Source organism: Rhincodon typus, chromosome 11 (assembly GCF_021869965.1).
Source record: "Rhincodon typus isolate 14 chromosome 11, sRhiTyp1.1, whole genome shotgun sequence".
Taxonomy (NCBI): Eukaryota; Metazoa; Chordata; class Chondrichthyes; order Orectolobiformes; family Rhincodontidae; genus Rhincodon; species Rhincodon typus.
The window spans coordinates 70571743-70588164 of record NC_063342.1 but is presented as its reverse complement, the minus strand read 5'-3'; the positions used below and the strand labels follow the sequence as shown (position 1 = coordinate 70588164).

The window sequence follows — 16422 nt, the reverse complement described above, 5'->3', positions numbered from 1 at the left end:
GTTCATCCTGGAGTTCAGTTACTAGTGGTGTACCTCAAGGATCTGTTTTGGGGCCACTGCTGTTTGTCATTTTTATAAATGACCTGGATGAGGGCATAGAAGGATGCGTTAGTAAATTTGCGGATGACACCAAAGTCGGTGGAGTTGTGGATAGTGCGGAAGGATGTTGCAGGTTACAGAGGGACATAGATAAGCTGCAGAGCTGGGCTGAGAGGTGGCAAATGGAGTTTAATGCGGAAAAGTGTGAGGTGATTCACTTTGGAAGGAGTAACAGGAATACAGAGTACTGGGCTAATGGTAAGATTCTTGGTAGTGTGGATGAGCAGAGAGATCTCGGTGTCCGTGTGCATAGATCACTGAAAGTTGCCACCCAGGTTGATAGCGTTGTTCAGAAGGTGTACAGTATGTTAGGTTTTATTGGTAGAGGGATTGAGTTTCGGAGCCATGAGGTCATGTTGCAGCTGTACAAAACTCTGGTGCGGCTGCACTTGGAGTATTGTGTACAGTTCTGGTCACTGCATTATAGGAAGGATGTGGAAGCATTGGAAAGAGTGCAGAGGAGATTTACCAGGATGTTGCCTGGTATGGAGGGAAGGTCTTATAAGGAAAGGCTGAGGGACTTGAGGCTGTTTTCATTAGAGAGAAGAAGGTTAAGAGGTGACTTAATAGAGACATACAAGATGATTAGAGGATTAGATAAGGTGGACAGTGGGAGCCTTTTTCCTCGGATGGTGATGGCTAGCATGAGGGGACATAGCTTTAAATTGAGGGGTGATAGATATCGGACAGATGTCAGAGGTAGGTTCTTTACTCAGAGAGTAGTAAGGGCGTGGAATGCCCTGCCTGCAAAAGTAGTAGACTCGCCAACTTTAAGGGCATTTAAATGGTCATTGGATAGACATATGGATGATAATGGAATAGTTTAGGTTAGATGGGCTTCAGATTGGTTTCACAGGTCGGCGCAACATCGAGGGCCGAATGGCCTGTACTGTGCTGTAATGTTCTATGTTCTATGTTCATCTTTCCAGCTTCTCATTTCTGTATTCCAAGCCTCTGGGAATGTCATAGAATCCCTACAGTGTGGAAACAGGCCCTTCGGCCCAACAAGTCCACACTGACCCTCAGAGCATCCCACCCAGACCCATCCCCCTGTAACCGACCTAATCTACACATCCCTGAACACTATGGACAATTTAGCATGGCCAATCCACCTAGCCTGTACATCTTTGGACTGTGGGAAGAAACTGGAGCAAACCCACACAGACACAGGGAGAATGTGCAAACTCCACACAGACAGGCGCCTGAAGGTGGAATCGAACCCAGGTCCCTGGCGCTGTGAGGCAGCAGTGCTGACCACTGCCACCATGCTTTCCTGGAAAAGAAATAGATGAATGTTTGATGGGGGGCCGGGGCAAGTGAGCAGATGATAGGACACAGTTTGCAAGTAGTGACAAAGGAGACTGAAGGGGATAAGGAGAGCTTTTTAAAAATTCACGGGATGAGGGCCTCGCTGGCCAGGCAGCATTTATTGCCCATCCCTAATTGCCCAGATGGCACTTCAGAGTCAACCACATTGCTGCAGGTCTGAGGTCACATGTAGGCCAGACCAGGTAAGGATGGCAGTTTCCTTCCCTAAAGGACATTAGTGAACTAGATGATAATTGACAATGGAATCATAGTCATCATTAGACTCTTAATTCGGATTTTTATTGAATTTCACCATCTGCCATGGCAAGATCCAAATCTGCATCCCCAGAACATTAGCTGGGTTTCTGTATTAACAGTCCAACCATAATACCACTAGGCTATTGCCTCCCCATACTCCTTTCCCTGATGGAAGTGGAATGAAATGCAATAGGATGCTTGAAAGGGCAATAAGGTTTGCAGTTTCAGGAATAATTTCCAAAGAGGAGTTGGGAGGGATTTCAAGGGAAACAATAGGTGGATGGGATGAATGGTCGAGCCAGCAGCGACATGACAGGCCATAGTAACTCATTCTGTGCTACTTGATCCTATGATACAGTGCAGTGAGAGTTACTGCAGATTAGATGCAGTGCAACAATGACCTCTTGAGGCAAAACCTATGCTGACGCCCTAGATAGATACAATTGTGCTTGAGAGTAAGGGGATACCCTAATGCTGAATAGGAATAACATTAAAGTAGCATGGCAACAATTTTGCCCAGAAATCTCCTCAAAGGACACAATTCCTTTGAGTTATCTGCAAATAAAACAAAACAAAATCCTACAAAAGCCAAGTTGGAAATGGAAAGGCATGCAGGGTGATTAATACATGTAAAATAAATTCAGAAATATAAGAAAAGAAACTGCATCCTGTTTTCGGATGCTCCATCAAACTTATAGACTAGGAATGGAAATTTTTCAATCTGCAGAAAATCACCAGTCAGTCTCAAGTGGGATTTGTGAATCTCGTTACAGGGCGCTGATCATATTTCCAAATCAGCTCAATCTGACTTTACTACTTTCTGTAGGTTTTTTACCTTTGGGAAAGAGGGAAATTTCCATTATTATTATGGAAAGCAGCTACATGTTCAGAGTGTTACGTATCAAAATCCCAATGGAATTAGCAATTGGAATAATCACTTGGTGTTATGCTGCACTATGTCCCTGATGTGTTCCCCAGTACTGGATTATACCGGAGGGCTGTTTGTGGAAACTTTGGAGTTCGCCGTCTGTGTACTTACAGTAACTCTGCACCTATCTGTATTGCTTTACATCTGGCAGAAAACAGACAGCATGCATAAACAGGTTTTTGTCTGAGTGGTGGGATGGGACAAGTGAAATCCTACAAGGGTTTGGGACCTCGACTTCAGACAATTTACAACAAAGACTTAAATGAAGGGAGTGAGTGTGTGGTAGCGCAGTTTGCAGATGACACCAGAATAGGTAAAAAGGCGTGCTGTGAAGAAGACATAGGGAGGTCCGAGATGGATATAGATGGGTTAAGTGAGTGGGAGCATGATGTGGGAAAATGTGAAGTTGTTTACTTCGACAGGAGGAATGAAGAAAGCAACGGATTACTTAAATCAGAGATAGTAAGAACTGCAGATGCTGGAGTCAGAGATAACACAGTGTGGAGCTGGAGGAATACAGCAGGCCAGGCAGCATCAGAGGAGCAGGAAAGTTGATGTTTCAGGTCGGGACCCTTCTTCAGAAATGGGAGAGGGGGAAGGGAGCTCAGAAATAAATAGAGAGAGGAGAGGAGGGGAGGGGCTGGGGAAGGTAGGTGGGATGGTGATAGGTGAGTGCAGGTGGTGGGGATTGGTCAGTGAGGTGGGAGGAGCGGATAGGTGGGAGAGAAGATAGACAGGTTGTGTCAGGTCAAGGAGGCAGGGACGAGAGCGGAGGTTGGACATGGGATGAGGCCGGGGCTGGGGAGATTTTGAAACTGGCAAAATCCATGTTTAGGCCATCGGGCTGTAGGCTCCCAGGTGGAATATAAGGTGTTACTCCTCCACTTTGCGGGTGGTGTCATTGTGACACTGGAGGAGGCCCAGGATGGACATATCACCTAGGGAGTGGGAGGGGGAGTTAAAATGGTTCATGACCGGATTCAGCATCATTCTCCCAATGAAAAGTGCTACACCTGCCCCCACACATCCCCCCCTCACCTCCATTCAAGGCACAAAACAAACCTTCCACATTAGACAGCGGCTCACCTGCACATCCGTCAATGTGGTCTATTGCACCTGCTGCTCCTGATGTGGCCTCCTCTACATTGGTGAGACCAAGCGAAGGCTCGGAGACTGCTTTGTACAGCATCTGCGCTCCGTACGCGACAATCAACAACACCTTCCTGTTGCCAGCCATTTTGACTCCCCCTCCCACTCCCTGGGCGATACGTTCATCCTGGGCCTCCTCCAGTGTCACAATGACACCACCCGGAAACTGGAGTAACAGCACCTCATATTCCACCTCGGGAGCTTACAGCCCAATGGCCTCAATATAGACCTTACCAGTTTCAAAATCTCCCCACCTCTGGCCTCATCCCATGACCAATCCTCCCTCTCATCCCTGTCTCCTTGACCTGACACAACCTGTCCATCTTCTCTCCCACCTATCCGCTCCTCCCACCTCACTGACCAATCCCCACCACTGCCTACCTGCACTCACCTATCACCATCCCACTTATCTTCCCCAGTCCCATCCCTCCTCTCCACTCATTTCCCTTCCCCCCCTCCCCATTTCTGAAGAAGGGTTCTGACCCGAAACATCAGCTTTCCTGCTCCTCTGATGCTGCCTGGCCTGCTGTGTTCCTCCAGCTCCACACTGTTATATATGTGTTTCAAGGAATTATTTTTGGCAGAAAGGGAGGGGATAGAGTTTTGACTTAATTCTGGAATTAGCTGGAGGAAGCTCTCTCATTTTCCCCACCCCTCAAAAACATAGACTGCCCAGTGACAGAACTGATTAAATAGGAATATCAGAATATTGAGAACACAAGGAACAATTGAAGTATTTGCCATCACTGAGGATACAAGCCATCAATTAAACAAACTGTGGTGCCACATTAAAACCGTATGCTCCAAGAACACCTTAAAGACTTTAAACAGTACATTTATTTATTTTGTTTTGTGCTGGACACCATCTCTTCTTACCTCTGTACTGTGGGTGTGTATGCTTGACATTTTTTATCATTGTTCTGGGGGTCAGCAGATAATAAAATTTCTCTTCCTTTTACTTGTTACTGTTACAGTATACATTAGGTATTAACATTTTTATTAGACAAGAGGTATAATCTCATGCTAAAAAGAACATGAATCTTTGCGGCAACCAGGGTTGTTGTTAAGAGATGAGCTGATTCATTACTCTCTTCCTGATCATAACATATTCTTAACATTCAAAATGAAGAGTGTCATGTATAATGTGTTTGGAAGCAGCTGCTCAAGAAAGGGCAGCAAGTTAACTTACTCCCAGCAAGTCACGAGATTGCTGTGCAGAAGGTGGAGCAAATGATCAGCTGAAAAATGCAAATATCAGTTTAACTACAGACTGAACTTACCATTTGATCTCTACTGGAGAATTCAGTCCTATTCTGGATGCCTTACTTTAATCTTTATTCGGTCCCTGTTCCTGATCCACTATTCATTTTGTCAGTTCTTGCTGCATGCTATCCATCTGTTGTACTATAATACTGAGGCAATGTATTTATTCAATATGTCTGCTATGTCAAATAAGGGTGAAATGCTTGCTTCTTTCTGGTGGGAGCTCATTGAAGTTATGAATGGAAGAAAATGTTCATTCAAGCTGAAAGAGTATTGGCTTAAGTGCATTCTTTTTATTTGTTCATGGGTTGCGGCCATCAGTAGAAACACTGGCATTTATTTCCCAAACCTTAACTGGCCTTGAGAATATGGTGGTGAGTCACTTCATTGAACCAAAGCAATCCATCTGACATGGGCACTCGTACAGGAATGCGAAGATGGAGTTCTGGATTTTAACCCAGTGAGAACAAAGGATACATTTCCAAGTTGGGAGACTGTGTGAGTTGCAGATGCTTGCAGGGATACTTGGCAAGGCAGTGGAGTTTTGCTAAAATGTTGCCAGGGATGAGCGATTTTCATTATTTAGAGAGACGATAGAAGCTGAGCTTGTTCTCTTTACAGCAATGAAGGTTCAGGCCACATTTAATAGAGACTTCTTGTTTCACTTTGCTGTATCCAGCATTGAAACATTGGAGACTTAATGATCATAGCTATCCCACAGTAAAAACAGCAATGAATTTGCTGAATGAACAGTACTCTGATGCCTCTCAAGAACGTTGTTGGCACATCTTTGAATTTGTTTTGTAAATTTGTCACTGGAAAACTGAGTCACATGACACTGTAATTTATGACAGTGGTCATCACAGGGGAAGAGGTGCAGTTGTGGTAATGGCACACTAATTTAATGATTCAATGCTTTAGCTGCATGGATTCAAAACCCACGTGGTAGCTGGTGGAATTTAAATTCAATTAATCAACTGTGAATTGAAAACTTAATGTAAACATACAAATTAGGAGCAGGAGCGATTAAACCTGCTCTGCTATTCCATAAAATTAGGGCTGATCTGATTACTTCAAATTCCTGCCAACTTTGATAAATTTCAGCCATTTACTATTAAGAATTTATTGACACCTTCAAATTAAAAAAATACAAAAACTTTGCTTCAAATGTTGGTGCCCTTTAAGGGGGAAAGTTCCGGACTTTATGTGAGTTTAAAATAAACTTAAATCTCTATCTTAAACGGATGGCTAATGTAGTGATGATTATCACAAGACTGTCATTGATTGCCATAAAGCCGTTCAGTTCACTAATGTCCTTTAGGGAAGAAAATCTGCCATCTTTACATAGAATCGTAGAATTGTACAGCATGGAAACAGATCATTCGGTCCAACTTGTTCATGCCTACCAGATATCCTAAATTAATTCAGTCCCATTTGCCAGCATTTGGCCCTTATCCCACTAAACCCTTCCTATTCATATACCTATCCAGATGTTTTTAAATGTTGTTGTAATAGTATCAGCCTCCACCACTTCCTCTGGCATCTAGTTCCATATATTGCCCCTTAGGTCCCTTTTAAATCTTTCCCTTCTCACTTAAACCTATGCCCTCTAGTTTTGGACTCCTCTACCCTGGGGAAAAGACCTTGTGTATTTACCCTATCCATGACCCTCATGATTTTATAGACCTCTATAAGGTCACTCCTCAGCCTCCAACGCTCCAGGGAAAATAGCTCCAGCTTATTCAGCCTCTCCCTATAGCTCAAACCCTCCAACCCCGACAACATCCTCATAAATCTTTTCTGCACGCTTCCAAGTTTAACAGCATCTTTCCTATTGTAGGGAGACCAGTACTGAATGCAGTATTCCAAAAGTGGCCTCACCAATGTCCTATACAGCCACAACATGACATCCCAACCCCTATGAGATAGCAAGAACTGCAGATGCTGGAGACAGTCAACACAGTGTGGAGCTGGAAGAACACAGCAGGTCAGGCAGCATCGGAGGAGCAGGAGAGTCGACATTTCGGGTTGGGACACTTCATCAGAACTGATTATGAAGAAGGGTCCTGACCCGAAGCGTCAGCTTTCCTGCTCCTCCGATGCTGCCTGGCCTGCTGTATTCCTCTAGCTCCACACTGTGTTGACTCCAATCCCAACTCCTATACTCAATGCACTGACCAAATTTTTTAGGGTTTGGATAGAAATGGATAGGAAAGACATACATTCTTTAGCAAGGAGGTCAATATTTGGGGAGATTTCTAATAAGTAGGAGAGGATTAGAAAGGAGTTGTGGAGAAATGTTTCTGTGAAGATAGCAATGTTGATCCGAAATTCAACTGACTAAAAGAGTTAGCAGCAGAAATACTCTTGAAGTCATAAAAAAACCACTTTGGTACGTACATGATGTACCATAACTGACTGGATGGGGAGTTTGTAATTCTGAACCAGTCTGGATATTTGTTTTTCAACTAGCACAGATATGCCAGGCTGAATGGTCTCCTCTGCATGATAAATCTCTATGGTTTGAAGCATTCCTGTGTCTATCATAAGATAACAAGATGTAGAGCTGGATGAACACAGCAGGTCAAGCAGCATCCGAGGAGCAGGAAAGCTGACGTTTCGGGTCTGGATCCTTCTTCAAAGAAAAGGTTTTTTCTGAAGAAGGGTCCAGACCCGAAACGTCAGCCTTCCTGCTCCTCTGATGCTGCTTGGCCTGCTGTGTTCATCCAGCTCTACACCTTGTTATCTGAGATTCTCCAGCATCGGCAGTTCCCACTATCCCTGTGTCTATCAGCTTGATTAACAATGCCTGACAATGACCAGGAAACTGATCATTTAACATTTCTCCTTGCTGTGGGAATAAATGACTGTTTCATGTTCTGGCCATTCTGTCAACATTGTACCTGATTTGTCTGAGCAGAGAAAGATGGCAGATTTAGTTTATCACTTGTTTTGAATATTAACCGGGAATACCACTTGCAGTAATTTTCCATCCTTTGCCAAGTCTATTATGTAATACTTCAATCTGCATGTTCAGGGATTATTGTGATTATGAAATGCCCCTGGGCATTTGCAGAGGAACGGAATATTCTCCAGGAGTCCTGGCATTCTGCTGCATTGTAATTATTCAGTTTGGCTTTTGATTATTTTTTATTCACTCATGGGATGTGGGTGTCACTTGCTGGGCCCAGCATTTATTGCCTGATCCTACATGCCATTGAGAAGGTGGCGTTGAGCTGCCTTCCTGAATCACTGCAGTCCATGTGCTGTAGGTTTACCCACAATGCCCGTAGGGAAGGAATTCCAGCATTTAGACCCAGTGACACTGAAGGAACGGTGATATATTTACAAGTCAGGATGGCGAGTGGCTTAGAGGAAAACGTGCAGGGAGCAATGTCCCCATGTATCTGCTGCCCTTGTCCTTCTAGATGGAAGTGGTCGTGGGTTTGGAAGGTGCTGTCTGAGGATCTTTTGTGAATTTCTACAGTGCATCTTGTGGATGGTACACACTGCTGCTACTGAGCATCGGTGGTGGAGGGAGTGGATGTTTATGGATGTGGCACCAATCAAGTGGGCAGCTTTGTCCTGGATGGTGTCAAGCTTCTTGAGTGTTGTTGGGGCTGCACTCGTCCATTCCATCACACTCCTGACTTGTGCCTTGTAGACAGTGAACAGGCTTTGAGGAGTCAGGATGTGAGTTACTCGCTGCAGTATTCCTAGCATTTGACCTGCTCTTATAGCCATTGTGTTTATGTGGTGAGTCCAGTTGAGCTTCTGGTCAATGGTAACCCCCATGATGTTGATAATTAGGCATTCAGTGTTGGTAGCACCATTGAATGACAATGGGCAGTTTTAGATTGTCTCTTACTGGAGATGGTTTTGCCTGGCATTTGTGAGGCACAAATATTACTTGCTATCTGTTAGCCCAAGCTGGAATATTGTCCAAAACCTGTTGCATTTGAACATGGACTGCTTCAGTATCTGAGGTTGTGACTTGTACTGAACATTATGCAGTCATCGGTGAATAGCCCCACTTCTGATCTTGAGGACTCCCAGGGCAACTCCCTCCCATCTGTATCCCACTATGCTGCTATCTTGGCTGGGTCTGTCCTGCTGGTGGGACGGGACATATCCAGGGATGGTGACGGTGGTGTCTGGGACATTGTCTGTAAGGTATGATTCTGTAAGTATGACTATGTCACGCTGTTGCTTGACTAGTCTGTGAGACAGCTCTCCGAATTTTGGCACTAACCCCCAGATGTTAGGAAGGAGGGCTTTGCAGGGTCAACAGGACCGTTTCTGCCATTGTCTTTTCCAGTGTCTAGGTTGATCTGTCTGGTTTCATTTCTTTGTTGAGATTTCATAGGATTTCATACAACTGAATGGCTTACTAGGCCATTTCAGAGGGCCTTTGAGGGTCAACCACATTGCTGTGGATCTGGAGTCACATTTGGGCCAGAGCAGGTAAGGATGGCAGTTTCCTTCCCCAAAGGGCATTAGTGAGCCAGATGGGTTTTTCCCCAACAATCGACAATGGATTCATGGTCATCATTAGACTCTTAATTCCACATTTTAAAAAATTGAATTAAATTCAGGATTTTCACCCATGTTCCCAGGAACTGCACAAAAGGTCATGGGTTAAACCCTACGCTCAGGCATCAACACATAATCTAGTTTGGTACTGGAGTGTGGTTTGAAGGGTGATGAATTGTTGGGAAGCCCACTTTGAGACCTCACCTTCCTGCTCAGGTTGATATAAAGAGTCCCATCATTCCAAGTTGATGGGGGATTTGACTTTACTGACATTCATCCTTTAACTGAAGCTGATTAGTCATGCATCTTATATAGAAGTAAAATACTGCGGATGTTGGCATCTGAAATAAGAACAGAAAGTGAGTGTGTCAGGCAGTATCTGTGGGAAGATCCACAGGTGGATACAGGTACATGCAGGTAATTACAAGTAGAGGCAGACAACCGCAGGTACAGGCAGGTATATACAGGTAACCACAGGCAGACACAAGTACAGGCAGGTATACATAGGGAACAACAGGTAGAGGCAGGCAGACACAGGTAGACGCAGGTAGACACAGGTTACCACAAGTAGAGGCAGGTAGACACAGGTTACCACAGTAGAGGCAGGCAGATACAGATGCAGGTAGATGCAAGTAGAAACAGGTAAACACAGATGGAAGTCAACACAGATAAAGGAAAGTAGACGCAGGTAACTAGGTTAACACAGGTAGATGTGGGTGGACACTGGTAAACACAGGTAGACACAGGGAAATGGAGGTGGACTCAGGGTGGATGCAGGTAAACAGGTAGACACAGTTGGACACAGGTAGGCACAGCTCTGCTACAGCCTCAATAGGATAAGCAGAGTTTTTGTGCTGTTGCTGGGCCTGGCCAGAATTGAGGGACTGTGAAGATGAGCCCAGTCATTGAAGCCAGAGGTGTTCAGTCAGTCAGTCAGTTAGTCAGTCATTCAGACCCAGACAATATTGTCCACTTGGGCAGGAGACAGTGGGAAAGAACATCTATAATCAACCAGCATTTCTGTAAAAATGACGACTTCACCATTAGGAAGCAAGAACTTGACACCAAAGCCACCAGCACGACACAAAATAAAACAGGAACATTTTGAGAGAGGAACCGAGAAGGGTTGACTGTGGTCGGCTTCATGATAGGTGGTGGGGTGGGGTTGGGGGGGCGGGTGTGAGAAAAACAGTTTGCATCGAAACCAAACACTAAATGATCATAAAAGGTGTAGTTTTAAACCAAAATGGGAGATAGAGTTGATGCCCAAGCTGTCAATGGTACTGTACTGCACAAATTAAGAGTTCAATGAACTGGAACGTTGTCCAGCTCAGTACCGCAAAACCAAAAGCTTCCTTTCCAATCCTGGTCAATTGCTTTATGTTTTTGCCCCTTTCCATGGCTCTGGGCCAGCACAGTGCTGTACGTTGATGCTCTGAACCAATTGATCACTATGGATGTCTACATTCATTGCTGTGGCTGTCCATCTGCATCCCCATCCCATTGGCCATACTGCTGATGTCCTCATGTTCTTATTTCTCAGCCACTAAGCGTCTTACTTCAGATATGCTTCCTCAATTCTCAGTAGTAACCTCCAATCTAAACTCCAACTCATTTCTGGACTTGTTGCATTTCTATCCAATTCAAAGTCACACTCAACTATCCTTGCCCTCATCAAACTCTTCGTGCACCAGAACATCCATTTCAAAATTCTCATCCTGTTATAAACTTCTCTATACTCCTTTGTAAACTCTTCCATCCATGAGACACAGCTAGGGCTCCGTTAGCTCAGTCGGCTGCGAGGCCAATGCAGTGTGATGCTCATGGATTCAATCCTGGGACTCACTGAGCTCTCTGTGAAGGTTGTGCCTTTTCAATTTTGCCCCTGTCTAAGGCAACGGTGACCCTCAGGTTACACTTACAAGAAGTCGTCTCTCTCTCTCTCAAATAAGACAGCAGCCTCTGAGATGTTGGTGAGTTCCAATCTCTCAAAAATTGGCAATCTGCACATATTCCTTTTCTGGTCTTCACTGGCCTTGGTGCACTGTTCACCCAACTCTCTGGGATGCTCTCCCTAACCCCATCATCCCACTTTCAAAAACCTCTTCAAGCAGCTCAGTGCTTTGAGTATAGTAGTTGGGATGTCATGTTGAGGTTGTACAGGACATTGGTTAAGCCTCTCCTGGAAATATTGTGTTCAGTTCTGGTCTCCCAGTTATAGGAAGAATATTATTAAGCTAGAGGGGGTTCAGAAGAGATTTACCAGGATGTTGCTGGGTCTGGAAGGTTTGATTTATACAGAAAGGCTGGATAGGCTGGGACCTCTTTCACTGGCACGTAGGAGGTTGAGGGGTGACCTGATAGAGTGTATAAAATAATGAGAGGTATAGCTAGAGTAATGGTAATTGTCTTTACCCTAGAATGGGGGATTTCAAGACTTTCGGGCACATTTTTAAGCTGAGAGGAGAGAGATTTAAAAAAAGACATGAGAGGCAAATTTTTTTACACAGAGGGTGGTTCGCGTGTGGAAAGAACTTCCTGAGTGGCACAGCTGTAGTGCTGTATGGGGCTGGGATTTGCCCTGAGTGAGTAATTGGGCAATGCAGAGGGCATGCAGGGTTAGTGGTGTTGGTGTTGGAGGTGGGCATGGTAGTAGACAGAGCAAGTGTGTGATATTCTGCAATCTTGAGACTGGTCCCAGGGAGGTGGAAGTCTTGAGTTGGCATCACCCTGCCCAGCAGGATGTCCAGGTCCCTACCCACAGAACAGGGCACACATTATTCCTTGTCTGCCATGTCTGGGTCAAATGTCAGGAGCCACGGAGGGCAGCTCTGGACTGACTGTGTTTGCCCGGGTACACAATGGACTTTTAAGCGATAGTGCCAGGAATGTAAATGATTCCAGGATTTCCCAGCACTGAGGAGGGGTTCCAGGTATGGTGAGTGGCAGGATAGGACTAGGATCCTAGAATCGGGCAAGAGGGGCACCATAGGTAGTTATTGAGAAGAATTTGGTAAGATACAGTGAGAGGTCTTGCTACAATGGGTGGCATAAACATTCTGTGAAATTTCACAAAGCTGACATATAACAAAAGTGTTTTTTTCCTTCCAGGACACACACAGTCTAACCTCCTGATACCTGCACATTGTTACCAAGATCACTGTGAGAATAGCTAGTTCTTCAGGGTGACTGCCACCCATCACTCCCCCTTCCTGTGATCAGGAGAATATGTTACCGTGTAACACCTAATCACACCAGCACATGACCCATAATGTATCTCTCTGAGGAGTGGTGGGAGACTATATTGATCCTGCACACATCTGTTTGCTGGTCTCTCTGCTTGAAAAACCTTCAAGCTTGACTTCAAAGCAATAACCCAATTGTTAACCAACAGACTGCCTTCATTTACCTTAATACATAATCAAAATGAACACAGTTTCCTCATGATTCACAATATCAAAGCAGCATGTCTCACCATGATATGGAGCAGGGAGGTCATGACAGCCATAATACCCAACTGATTAAGGATAAGCAATATTATAAACTCATCACTTCCAGGGCTGAACCTCTGTCATATAGGTACAGTGTGTAAGAACCACATTTCTGTTGTCCGGTCTTAGTTAGTGAGCCTAAATCCACATTTCCAGTTCCCATGCATCTTCTGGGAGTGAATCCCTTTCAGGTTCACATTTATCTTTGAAGCATAAACCTGACATGGTAGCACTTAAGCTGAAGGAATTTTGAGGGAACTGCAGCCGAAAATGATTGTGAGTTTTACATTTTGACTGACTGCTTTCTTACCCTCCTATGTTCATTGATCGTGACCAGGTAGACAGGAGTTACAAAATCAGGCACATACTTCATTCCTGAACAAACAGCCTCCTGCTGTCTGCTGATGATAACTGAAGGCTTGATAAGAACCTATCCTTTAGAACCAACAAGTTGGATACTTGAGGTGAGGTCTCCTTTATATTGCAAGAATCAATCTGATCACAAAAGGCACAGAGGGCAGGTTTGAGGACTTTTATTTTAAGTTTCTTTACCAGCTAGGACATGTGTAAAAGTCTATTACAACAGCGCCAACACTTCAAAAATACTTAGCCTGCTATCAAGACCTGAGGGCTTGAAAGACACAACATGGATAGATACTGTTCTTTCTTCTTCTGTAGAAAGTCAAACCCCTGCAAAGGAAAATGTGCATTCATCTCACAAACATGATTTCAAAAGTCAACCTACAGCAGTGTCTTTGCATGAACAAACATTTCTCATTGGTGGCGAGGATATTCAGTGGCCCTGCTGAGTTCAGTGTTGAGCTATCGGCCAATGACCAGGGAAAGGTACTTCTTTCTGTGCACCCATTGACTCTGAAACACGGAAGACTCTGGAAAACAAACCTCCAGCATCAGCCTTGTTTGATCACACAACAAGATACCCAATGGAATTTAACCCTGATAAATTTGATGTGATGCATTTTGGAAGAAGGAACAAGACAAGGAAGTACCAAATGCGTGGGAAGTCAGTAGGAAGCTCAGAGGAACAGAGGGATCTTGGGGTGTTTATCCGCAGATCCCTGAAGGTGACAGGGCAGGTAAATAGGGTAGTTGAGAAGACATTTGGGACAACTGCCTTTACCGGTCTTGGCATGGATTATAAGAACAGGGAGGTTATGTTGGTGCTGAGGAGAAAAAAATAAGTTTTTTTACTCCCAGAGGCTGGTGGGGGTCTGGAATGCACTATCTGGGAGGATAGTTGAAGTGGGAAACCTCACAACCTTCGAAATGATGATCAGTTGAAATGTCATAACATTCAAGGCCCAGTGCTGGAAAGTAGGGTTGGTGTAGATAGGTCAGTGCAGGCTCAATGGGCCAAAGGGGCTCTTCTGTGCTGTATGACTCGATGGCCAATTACCTGTTTAGGATGGGGCAACTAGTCCTGAACAGAGATGAATCCAATTTGAGTTCCAAAGTTGCTCCCATCCCGAATATGGGAGAAAAAAGTGTCTGGGTGACAGACTGTGCAGACAGTCACTTCTCCATATCTACTGCCTGTGAAGTCATCACTGATGTTTTCAGAGAGAATCCCTCCGCGTTCCAGTAAAACCCTTAAGAAAGGAAGAGTTCGACATTTTGTAGAGTGCACCTCTCCCTTATCCATCATATTAACATCATCTCGTTAAATACAGTGAAGGAAAAAAAACAGTAAAACTTGCAACCTTCCCATGTAACCACAGAAGATGCAACACCTACCCCTTCACCTCCTTCCTGCTCACCATCCAAGGGTCTAAACAGTCTTTCCAGGTGAAATCACTTGTACCTCCTCCAATTTGGTCTGTTGTATTCGCTACACCCAATGTGGCCTACTCTACACTGGAGAAACCAAATACAGGATGGGTGACCGCTTTGCAGAACACCTCCAGTCAGTGCACAAGCATGACCCTAACCTTCCTGTAGCTGGTTATTTTAACACAGCGCCCTACTTGCACACCCATTCGTCTGTCCTCAGCATACTGTAATGCTCCAGTGAAAACTGAAGGATCAACATCTCATCTTCAGACTGGGCACTTTACAACCTTCTGGGCTCAATATTGAGTTCAACACCAAAATTGTGAACCCACTCCCATTCCTTCCCATTTTTTCAGTTTGACTTATTCCATTCTCTGTCTCCATGTCCTCTCTCCCCTCGCCCCATCCCAGTGGGACGGTGTTATTTCCAGTCTGGCAATTAGACACACCATTGTTCTGCCATTCTCACATTCTGATCTGAACTATCAAAATCCTTTCTCCCCTATCACTCCATCTGCTACCTTCTTCAACTATTCCATAAATGCTGGCCCTCCACACTTCATGTCAGCTCTGGTGAATAGTCATCTGAACTTGAAATGTTAGCTTGCTCTCTCTCCATGGAAGCTGCCTGATCCACTGTGATCGCCAGCAAATATAACAAAGTGTGGAGTTTCACTTTTAGGACTCCAGTGTTCAGATTTCCAGAGAGATAAACCAGGAATACTTGGAAATGAAGGTACTGGTTCTACTGGAGCTCTGTTTTGAAGTGTACAAGATGAGTCAAACCAGTGTATGTCATTTGCAATGAAAACAAAAACTGCTGGCAATCACTCAGAGATAGTAAGAACGACCAATGTTGGAGTCAGATATAACACAGTATGGAACTGGAGGAACACAGCAGGCCAGGCAGCATCAGAGCAGCAGGAAAGCTGACCTTTCGGGTCTGGATCCTTCTTCCAAGTTATCTCTACTTGTTATCTCTACTTCTTTAAATATCTGCTTGTGTTTAGATCCCATCATATCTTCTAATCTGTATCCCCAATTTACCTTCGCCAGTATACCTCTCGTAGTTTCATCTGTACATATATAATTTCAGACTTAACTAAGTCTCTCTCAAGCTCAATATGAAATTAAGGATATTGTGATCACTCCAAATGGAAAATATTGTGATCACTGCTCCCGAGAGTTTCATTCACTACAAGGTTATTTATGAAGCATTTCTAATCGTACAATGCTAGATCCAAAATTGCCTATTCCCAACTTGACACATAACATCTGACACTGATCTAGAAAACTATCTTGAAATCATTCCATGAGCTTGTTTCTACTGAGATTTGACTGTCTTTATAATCTCCACTGAAAACTTTATATTTCAGAAAAAAACACCTCAGTAAGTCTCAACTAACAATTTATGTTCTACTCTATTCCCTAGCTTGTTTTCTCGTTATCTAATATTCCACACAGATACTCCCTAAGGTTACAAAGCAATTTTTCTCCATTTTTATTATATTACACTTTTCTTGTTTTTTAACCAAACAGCAACGACAGAGGCAGCAGCAAGAACAGTGAACAGTAAGTGTTCCTTAAGCCTGGCAAATAGAG

The 16422-nt window shown here is 44.2% G+C and overlaps 1 protein-coding gene across 1 annotated transcript in view; it reads left to right on the top strand.

Annotated features, from left to right (window-relative positions):
• tsc22d1 (TSC22 domain family, member 1) overlaps positions 1 to 16422 on the top strand; it is an 81873-nt gene that overhangs the window by 52154 nt on the left and 13297 nt on the right. The gene's annotated exons all lie outside the window — the stretch shown is intronic.